General features: G+C 45.0%; 1 protein-coding gene across 1 annotated transcript in view; it reads right to left on the bottom strand.

The window, feature by feature from the left end:
* The window catches only part of LOC143297085 (uncharacterized), a 145,937-nt gene that overhangs the window by 17,611 nt on the left and 118,326 nt on the right, over positions 1-10,000 (bottom strand). The window lies entirely within an intron of this gene.

Genomic DNA, 10,000 nt, shown 5'->3' on the forward strand with positions numbered 1-10,000 from the left:
AAAAATGAACAAAGCATCTAACAAGATAGTCAACAAGTTGTCTACATTGAAGTTTTTATTTCCTGAAATAGAAACGTTTTGCAAGCTGATTTAAAGGAAGAAACACTGCTTTTATTTTTGATAATCGAAGGTGAAGAGTTCCAAAGTGTCCCTCCCGAATAAACAAGGCTAGTTTTAAAGAGGTCAATTCCGGGTTTTCGGGTGACAATGCTATCTGTGTACCTTGACTGGTTTTGTTGAAATCTTTCAAGAGAGAGACAGACAGACCAACAGATAAAGAGACAGGGGGAAGAAGACACACACACACACACACACACACCCAGAAAAGTCCGATGAGTGCTATGCACATATATTGCCCCCCTCCCACCCACCCCAGAAAACACATCTCCAATGAGTGCTGTGTAAAATGCATGGCTTACAGACTAACACGTGCATACTGTTCCCCCCAAGAGCTGACCCATGTTCAAAAATAAATCTGTTGTGACACTGAAAGTTCCGCAACAGCAGCAACAAAGAGAAACGCCACCTCTAAACATGCAGGAGACCAGTCGTCATGATTAGTCAGCTGCAGCTCAGGATGACGTCTCTGGAGGCAGCAACCTTGTCCCCAGTTAGGGAGGGTGTGAAGTCCGCTTCCGACGGATTTTCGTCTGGGTTCCGTGGCTATTTTCTTTTTAGCGAGAACTGCGTGCGCATGCGCGTCTCCGTTTCCTTTTTGACTCACTTGTGTAAACAAAGTGAGTCTATGTTTTAACCCGGTGTTCGGTTGTGTGTGTGTGTGTGTGTGTGTGTGTGTGTCCGTGGTAAACTTTAACACTGACATTTTCTCTGCAAATACTTTGTCAGCTGACACCAAATTAGGCATAAAAATAGGAAAAATTCAGTTCTTTCCAGTCATCTTGTTTAAAACAATATTGCACCTCTGGGATGGGCACAAAAAAAAAGAAAAAAAAAGATGCCTAATTATATGCAAACTGCATTTACTGTTATATTTATATTTTTTGTATTCTCTAAACTTGGCACTTTGATCTGATATTCTGACCCAACAACAAGAGCGGTCATTATTATAATTTTTTGTTCAAACAGGAACTTCTTTTGCTAAGCATGGAATTTTTATTTATTTTGCAAACGTTTTGGTGCAGATAGTAAAAAAGGGAAATTACTCTGTAATGCTACGGGACTTAATTCGCTTTAAACTGATCTTTCTCATCTTAAACATTACATTTTGAAATTATACTTAATACATAAAAAGCTTGTATTTTAAAAAAAAGTGTATCACAAGTGAGTCTTGAAGGCCTTGCCTCTCTTGTTTTCCATGTCACTGAATGGCTAAAATTGCGTCGTGGAAATCGCTGTTCTGACGAAAGGATTTTGAACATTTTCGGTGATTATTTGGCAAGTTTACAAGAAATATTTGGTTTTATAATTACACCCGCTATTTGCTTGGATCTTCAATGTTTACTTTGAGCGTGTTACTTGTCATATATCTGCCATTACGTATTCAAACTGATCCATTTTTTTAAACTCTGCCGAAAAGTTGTCCGAACAAAAGCAGTGCAAACTAAGAGAAGCTGGTTACGGTGGGGGCTGCCCGTGTCGTCATATGACCTACTTCTCGCTCTGCGAGCGACGAAAGGTCCGCTACAAAAGCAGGCTGCACAGCGTCCTTACACTATCTTCGTCTTCTTCTTCTTCCTTTTCTTCATCATGGGAGGGCTGCGACTTCCACGTTAGAAACCAGGACCCTCAGATTGAAAGGCTAACGCCTTAACCACGGGGCTGTGGCGCTCTTCGTCAGTTCCAAGTGAAATGATAGCAAACAACAAAGCCAGTTATGATGCGCGTGCGAATGCGAGGGAACGAGGCTTATTGCCACATCACAGCTGCCATGCCCACTTAGCACTAACACGCTAGAAACAATGTCAAACGCGATCTCTCTGTTTCTCTCTGTCTCTCTGTCTGTCTGTCTCTGTCTGTCTGTCTGTCTGTCTATATATATAAGAAGACAAAGTTGTAAAATAAAGCAACAAAACATAAAAAAGAAAACAAACACAACAATTGGACCAGACAAAAAAACCAAGAATGTCTGTTGGAAAGAACCACTTGCGGGTTGAGAGAGAGAGAGACAGACAGACAGACAGAGAGGGAGAGAGAGAGAGAGAGAGAGAGAGAGAGAGAGAGACGGACACACAGACAGACAGAGACAGACATACAGACAGAGACAGAGAGAGACAGAGACAGACAGACAGACAGAGGCAGAGAGAGACAAAGGGAGATAGACAGAGAGAAACAGACATAGAAACAGAGACAGTGACAGAGACAAATACTGGAAAATTTAATTGACTGATTCCTCTGGGAAAAATGAAGAAGAAGAAGAAGAAGAAGAAGAAGAAGAAGAAGAAGAAGACGAAGAATTACAACAACAACAACACAACTATGAAATGCAAAGGAGTGCACGTCGGATAAAAAAACAACAAAAAAACAAAACAACAAAAACAACAACACAAAACAAAACAAAACAAAAATAAACCACAGAAGAAAGGAGTAAATGAAGGCAAAATAAAAGAAACATTGAGATAGATAGATAGATAGATAGATAGATAGATAGAGAGAGAGAGAGAGAGAGAGAGAGAGAGAGAGAGAGAGAAGATGGATGTGGGAAGAAGACAGGAGGGTGTGAATGAAGGGGGGGGGGGGGGCAGGGGGGGGGGGGGGGCACGGGGTGTGTGGGGGGCAGGGGTGAGGGACACAAGGCGAAGTGTTGGAAAGGGAAGAAACAATCGAAAACAATACAAAGATAGAATCGTCAAGTATCAGGTAAAATTAAAAAAAAAAAAAAAGGAGAGAAAAAGACCGACATGGATTAAAGAAATCTCTTAGGGCACAGGGAAAGGGTCTGAGAAAGTCTCTCTCTCTCTCTCACTCTCTCTCTCTCTCTCACACACACACACTAACACACACACACTCTCTCTCTCTTACACACACACAAACGCACACAGAGACGCACACACACATACACACACACACTCACACACGGAGACCTAGAAAGACAGAGACAAAGAGAAATTGAGAGACAGAGACAAAGACAAAGAGTGAAGGAGAGAAAGAGAGAGAGAGAGAGAGAGAGAGAGAGAGAGAGAGAGAGAGAGCGTAGTGGGGTTATTCAAGATAAACAAAACGAAATAAATATATATAAACATAAGTAGACACAACCGTAAGGACAAAGAAGAAAACAAAGGAAAAAACAACAAAGAAAAACAAAATGGATCAGACAAAAATCCACGAACGTCCTTTAGGAAGAACCTCTTAGGGGAGAAAGGAACAGAGAGAGAGAGAGGAGGGAGAGAGAGAGAGAGAGAGAGAGAGAGAGAGAGGGAGAGAGGGGGAGAGAGAGGTGCGAAAGAGACAGAGAAAGTGGGGCAGTCAGACAGACGCTCTCCACAAACAAAACCCTCCATTACGCGGGTAGTTTTTCCCTCAGGATGGAACACCCTGCTCCACACACACACACACACACACACTCTCTCACACACACACACACACTCACACTCATTCACACACACACACACACACACACACACAAACATGTATACACACACACACACACACACACACTGAAAGAGAGAGGCGAGTAATCACCAGCCATCCGCAAGGTGCACATCGATTGGTCTGCGCCTCCTCCCCCCTCTCGCTTCCCCCCCCCCCTACCATCCCAGATCCCCACCACCCTCACCATTTCCTTCCCTTCACTCCCTTCCCCACATGTATGGTTCAGTCCATCATTATTGCTATCATCATTGTCATCGTCGTGTCATTACCGCAACGTCATCACTGTCACGAGGTACGTAATGTCGTCATCGTCACGAGCTTCGTAACATCGTCGCCATTATTCATGAAGGCCGTGACATCGTCGTCATTATTACGAGGTACGTAATGTCGTCATTATAGAATGTAACGTCACTCACACACCTCTCTCACTTCACCCCCACCCTCCACACACACACACACACACTCACACACACGCACGCACGTACATAAAGACGGTCGGGGGAGGGTGAAAGGGGGGAGGGGAGAATGAGCTATTGTTTAAGATATTCTTTGAGAAAATGAGATCCAAGAATACACTTTCTACGCTTTCCCCTGGACAGGCGAGGAGGGATGTCTTCCGAAGCTTATCCTGCTGTCTTACAGTCACGCCGACCAAGGCTTGCTTGCATGAGCGATCCTGGCACCGCTGCTTTGCTTGGTGACCGGAAGGTTCCAAGGTCTGTGGATTGCGAGGGTGCAGATCCGATTCCCGTGTTGTCTGCTCTGTGATCCTGCCGCCACCCTCTGTGGCTTCTTGGTCCTGGTACGATTTTCCGTCCTTTGGTCTTTTGAGCACAGCTAACACCTACGCCATTCTACGCTCTTTCTACGCACCATACCTCCTTTGAAGCGCGTGAAAAATACGTCATCACACCCTCTTCCCACGTGTCCCTCCTTGAAGCAAGATCACACAAACGTCAAAGCTGTCTTCCATTATTTACGAATGTCTTTTCAATGTACACATCACCAACATTCATCAGAACCAATACGTGAAACGCATTCAAGCAATTTTGAATGAAATCGGATTGGGCAGTTTCTGTTTGAACCAACACAATTGCAATGTACATAACGCATGGCTTAATGAGAAATTAAGCGCGGTTTAAAAGATCAGTTTTTGCAACATTGGTATGGACACGTAGATAATGATTCTATGTATATTAATTTCCGATGTTTAAACCAAATTTTGGTCAGGATGCTAATTTTAGTGTTACCAAATAATTGTTCCATATAGTGTAACAAAGTTTAGAACAACCAAGAATGCACTTACGTGTTAAAAAACAAAACAAAACAAACAGAAACAGCGTTTCGATAACTTATCCAGAAATGAAAGAATTTGTGATATGATGTTCCAAATATGATACTGCTGATGAGTTTCATTACCTGTTTCTGGGTCCCTTGTTTGATAGCAGGAAAAAATGTTTATCCTCATATCATAGAACTCGACCCAACTCCATCAAATTCCACTTTCTAATTGGGAAAGAAGAAGAAGAAGGAGAAGGAGAAGAAGAAGAAGGAGAAGGAGAAGAAGAAAAAGGATACCATAAAAACTAAAACCTTCGTTTCGACTGTAAGTATCTCATTTCAGTAAACTTTCTACATTGGAAGTGAAAATAACATCTCTGTTTCGAAGGAAACACGGATTGATAATGTGTATCTGTTTGTTTGCTCGTGTGGGCTGAGTTGTTTGTTTACTTTTTGACATCACCCAGTTTGTTTACATGATGTGTGTAAACGATGTTCATGTATAATGTTTACTTTTTGACATCACCCAGTTTGTTTACATGATGTGTGTAAACGATGTTCATGTATAATGTTTACTTTTTGACATCACCCAGTTTGTTTATATGGTGTGTGTAAACGATGTTCATGTATAATGTTTACTTTTTGACATCACCCAGTTTGTTTATATGATGTGTGTAAACGATGTTCATGTATAATGTTTACTTTTTGACATCACCCAGTTTGTTTACATGGTGTGTGTAAACAATGTTCATGTATAATGTTTACTTTTTGACATCACCCAGTTTGTTTACATGATGTATGTAAACGCTGTTCATGTATAAAGTTTACTTTTTGACATCACCCAGTTTGTTTATATGGTGTGTGTAAACGATGTTCATGTATAATGTTTACTTTTTGACATCACCCAGTTTGTTTATATGGTGTGTGTAAACGATGTTCATGTATAATGTTTCAATGCCCCCAGGGGGAACGTGAAATAAACGTCTTGCCTTGCCTTGTCAACCTCTACGCTCTTCAGGCAAGTCATTTCACCATCTGGGAGACAGATTTCACTTCATGAACAATCCTTGTTCTGCCGCAACAGAAAATTACAACACCCGGTATGAAATTGTTTACATAATCATGTCTAAAAGAAAACCCACAGTTTTTGCACATATAATTATAATCTATTGTGCATTCTCAGCAATCGACCGAATACGCAAAGCTGAACGTCTGCAAAAATAATGACTTTTTTGTTGTAGCTGTTTTTTGTTGTTTTTTTTTCTGAGGCGTTCTATCCACGGTCAGACGTGTACACGACCTCGTCACTAAAGAGAATGTGTCTCAATGAAAACGGCGTCACTGCACACATCAGTGACAGGATCAATGAGTAACCCCCTACTCCATCTCAAGAGCTAACATCGACCCACGCTTGATCGTTCCTCCGAACTCCCCCAATCAGCACATTGATCCTCCCCCCACCCCCACCCCCAACCACCTCCCTGAAATTTCCCCCTCTCACTCCGTCAGACATGTGTAAACATGGCGCGCTCCCTCCCCACCCCACCCTCTCCCCGCCGCGTGCCGTGATGTATAACCACTCGTGATTGGTCCGTTGCGTCCAATCAGACGTTTCCACTTACCCCGCTCCCTGGTAGCCAGTGGCGGTGTATGACAACCACACGGAGAACTCTTTGACACTTTGTTGTTTGTCACAGTCTGTAGGTGCCGTGACTGCAGTGAATGCCTCTGATAATGAAGGAGCAAGGCAGCAGAATGGTTAAAGCGATTATCTGCCAACACAGTTTCCGTGAGGGTCTGGGTTCGAATCTCGGTCTCGACCATTTCTCCTTCTGCGTTTGACTGTAAAATCAAACCAAGCGACTAGTAATTCGGATGAGACGATAAACCGATGTCCTGTGTACTGCATGCACTGAAAAATAACCCATGGCGAGATAGCAGTTGTCCTCTGGAAGAAATCCACTCCAGATGCATGCACTCAAGGCCTAAGCGCGTCGTGTTGAACTACTGCTCAGCCATCTGCCTAGCAGATGTGGTGTAGCTTTTATGGATTTGTGCGAACGCAGTGACACCACCTTCATAAAACTGAAACTGATAACGGAACTGCTGACTCGGACCTTTTCTTTACCCCCACCCATCTCTTTTTACCATCCCTGCAACATCCCTCACTTCCCTCTCCACCTGACCCCGTCCCCAAACATCCCTTCTCCTCCCCACCCCTCCCTCTCCCCCTCCATGACACCTTCCCAACTCCCTGAACCCCTCCATGACACCTTCCCCAACTCCCTGAACCTCTCCCTGATACCTTCCCCAACTCCCTGAACCTCTCCCTGATACCTTCCCCAACTCCCTGAACCCCTCCATGACACCTTCCCCAACTCCCCGAACCTCTCCATGACACCTTCCCCAACTCCCCGAACCTCTCCCTGACACCTTCCCCAACTCCCTGAACCCCTCCCTGACACCTTCCCCAACTCCCTGAACCCCTCCCCGACACCTTTCCCAACTCCCTGAACCTCTACCTGACACCTTCCCCAACTCCCCGAACCTCTCCCTGACACATTCCCCAACTCCCCGAACCCCTCCCTGACTCCTTCCCCAACTGCTCGAACCTGTCCCTGACACCTTCCCAACTCCCTGAACCTCTCCCTGACACCTTCCCCAACTCCCTGAACCTCTCCCAACTCCCCAAACCCCTCCCTGACACCTTCCCCAACTCCTCGAACCTGTCCCTGACACCTTCCCCAACTCCCTGAACCTCTCCCTGACACCTTCCCCAACTCCCCGAACCCCTCCCTGACACCTTCCCCAACTCCTCGAACCTGTCCCTGACACCTTCCCCAACTCCCTGAACCTCTCCTGACACATTTCCCAACTCCCTGAACCTCTCCCTGACACCTTCCCCAACTCCCCGAACCCCTCCCTGACACCTTCCCCAACTCCCCAAACCCCTCCCTGACTCCTTCCCCAACTTCCTGAACCTCTCCATAGCACCTTCCCCAACTCCCTGAACCCCTACCTGACACCTTCCCCAACTCCCTGAACCCCTCCCTGACACCTTCCCCCAACTCCCCGAACCCCTCCATGACACCTTCCCCAACTCCCTGAACCTCTCCCTGACACCTTCCCCAACCCCCCGAACCCTTCCCTGACACCTTTCCTCAACTCCCCGACTCACCCCCCCCCCCCCCCCCCCCCAAAGACACCTTTCCTAACTTCCCGAACCTCTCCTTGGCAAAACCATGCAGAAAAATCCACTCTGATAAGGAAACAAAAACGCCTGCAGTCAGAAAAATAACAAAAACAAAAACATAGAGCTGCACTCGTGCGACGAAACAATCTGTTGTGACAAGATTTATACTTTACAATGAAGTACAATACAATACAATACAATACAGTACAATACGGAAAAGAAGAACAAGAAGAAGAAGAAAATCAATTCACATTATTTTCCCGCCAGACGAAGACCACCGCCCATACATTTTGTCCTTTAGTGTGGAAAGTGACTCAGCCCAACCTCCCCCCCCCCCCATCCCCCGACGAATCCAGAAAGAAAACGCTTTAACCTGACACCCCGATACAATACAGGGAACTGTGCAAAAAAGAGCTGATCACGGCATCCTTATTGCCATTCCAGTTCAACCAGGATAGTTTCTGCCCCCCCCCCCCCCCCCCCCCCCCAACCTCCCTTCCAGAAGACGCCGTAGCGGAATCTGTTCGGTGTTTGACTTCTGATCCAGTGTTCACCAGTGATCAGGGTTCGAGGCCAGTCTTACTTCTTGAAACTGTCAGCAAACAGACGTGAATGACATGAGACATGGATGTTACTTCTTGAAACTGTCAGCAAACAGACGTGAATGAAAGTAGACATGGATGTTACTTCTTGAAACTGTCAGCAAACAGACGTGAATGAAAGTAGACATGGATGTGTTCTCTGCCAACTGTCCAGGTGATCCTCCAAGAGGGCTAACACTTTTTCTTTCTTTCTTTCGTTTCATTTTTTTTTTTTTTCAACTTTGACCTGCCACACAAAACATCTTTATCAGACAAGAAAGAGAAAAAAACCTAAAACAAACTTAAGACGAGAAAACAAAACTAACTGCAGATATATTTCCTCCATGGATCACGGTGTGTTTGTTTCACTCACCTACATCACCTTTACTGGCCCCGACTTTCCTATGGAGGCTTTGACCTCGCTACTGTCGGAGTCGCCATGTTAACTAACCATAGATACATTTCCTCTATGGCTTATGCGAGTTCGATTCACTCACGTAAATCATCTTTACCGGCTCCGACTTTCATTGGATAATTTACCATCATCAGGTTTACTGCCCCTCCGGTTTTTTCTCACGGGGGTTTTTGACCTCGTTACAGTCAGAGTCGCCATGGCAGAATCAGTTGGCGTTGGATTTCTGACTTACTAATCACCATTGATCAGGGTTAACCATAGATACATTTCTTCTATGGCTTATGCGAGTTCGATTCACTCACGTAAATCAGCTTTACCGGCTCCCTACTTTCATTGGTTAATTTACATCGTCAGGTTTGCTGCCACCGGTTTTTTTCACGGGGGTTTTGACCTCGTTACAGTCAAGAGTCGCCATGGCAGAATCAGTTGGGTGTTGGATTTCTGACCTACTAATCACATTGATGAGAGACGAGAGAAAAACAAAACAAAACAAACAAACAAACAAAAAAAGCCGAGAAACAAACCGCTTAACACTTGATCACAGCAAAACTCCATGACACGCAGCCAAAAGAACAAAGTTCACACGCAGGGTTTAATATCCCCATGGTATCACATCACTCCAGGCCTTCCATTCTGCCCATGCCGGCCCCTTGGAGAGGCGATGCAGCATTCAGTTGATGGAGCACCGTACGGTAACCACTAAATGTCAATGCTGAGCACAAGGGCCATCATTAACTACAGATATATTTCCTCCATGGATCACGGTGTGTTTGTTTCACTCTCCTACATCATCTTTACTGGCCCCGACTTTCCTATGGAGGCTTTGACCTCGCTACTGTCGGAGTCGCCATGTTAACTAACCATGGATACATTTCCTCTATGGCTTATGCGAGTTCGATTCACTCACGTAAATCATCTTTACCGGCTCCGACTTTCATTGGTTAATTTACCATCATCAGGTTTACTGCCCCTCCGGTTTTT

The sequence above is a fragment of the Babylonia areolata genome, chromosome 22 (genome assembly GCF_041734735.1).
Source record: "Babylonia areolata isolate BAREFJ2019XMU chromosome 22, ASM4173473v1, whole genome shotgun sequence".
Lineage (NCBI taxonomy): Eukaryota > Metazoa > Mollusca > Gastropoda > Neogastropoda > Buccinidae > Babylonia > Babylonia areolata.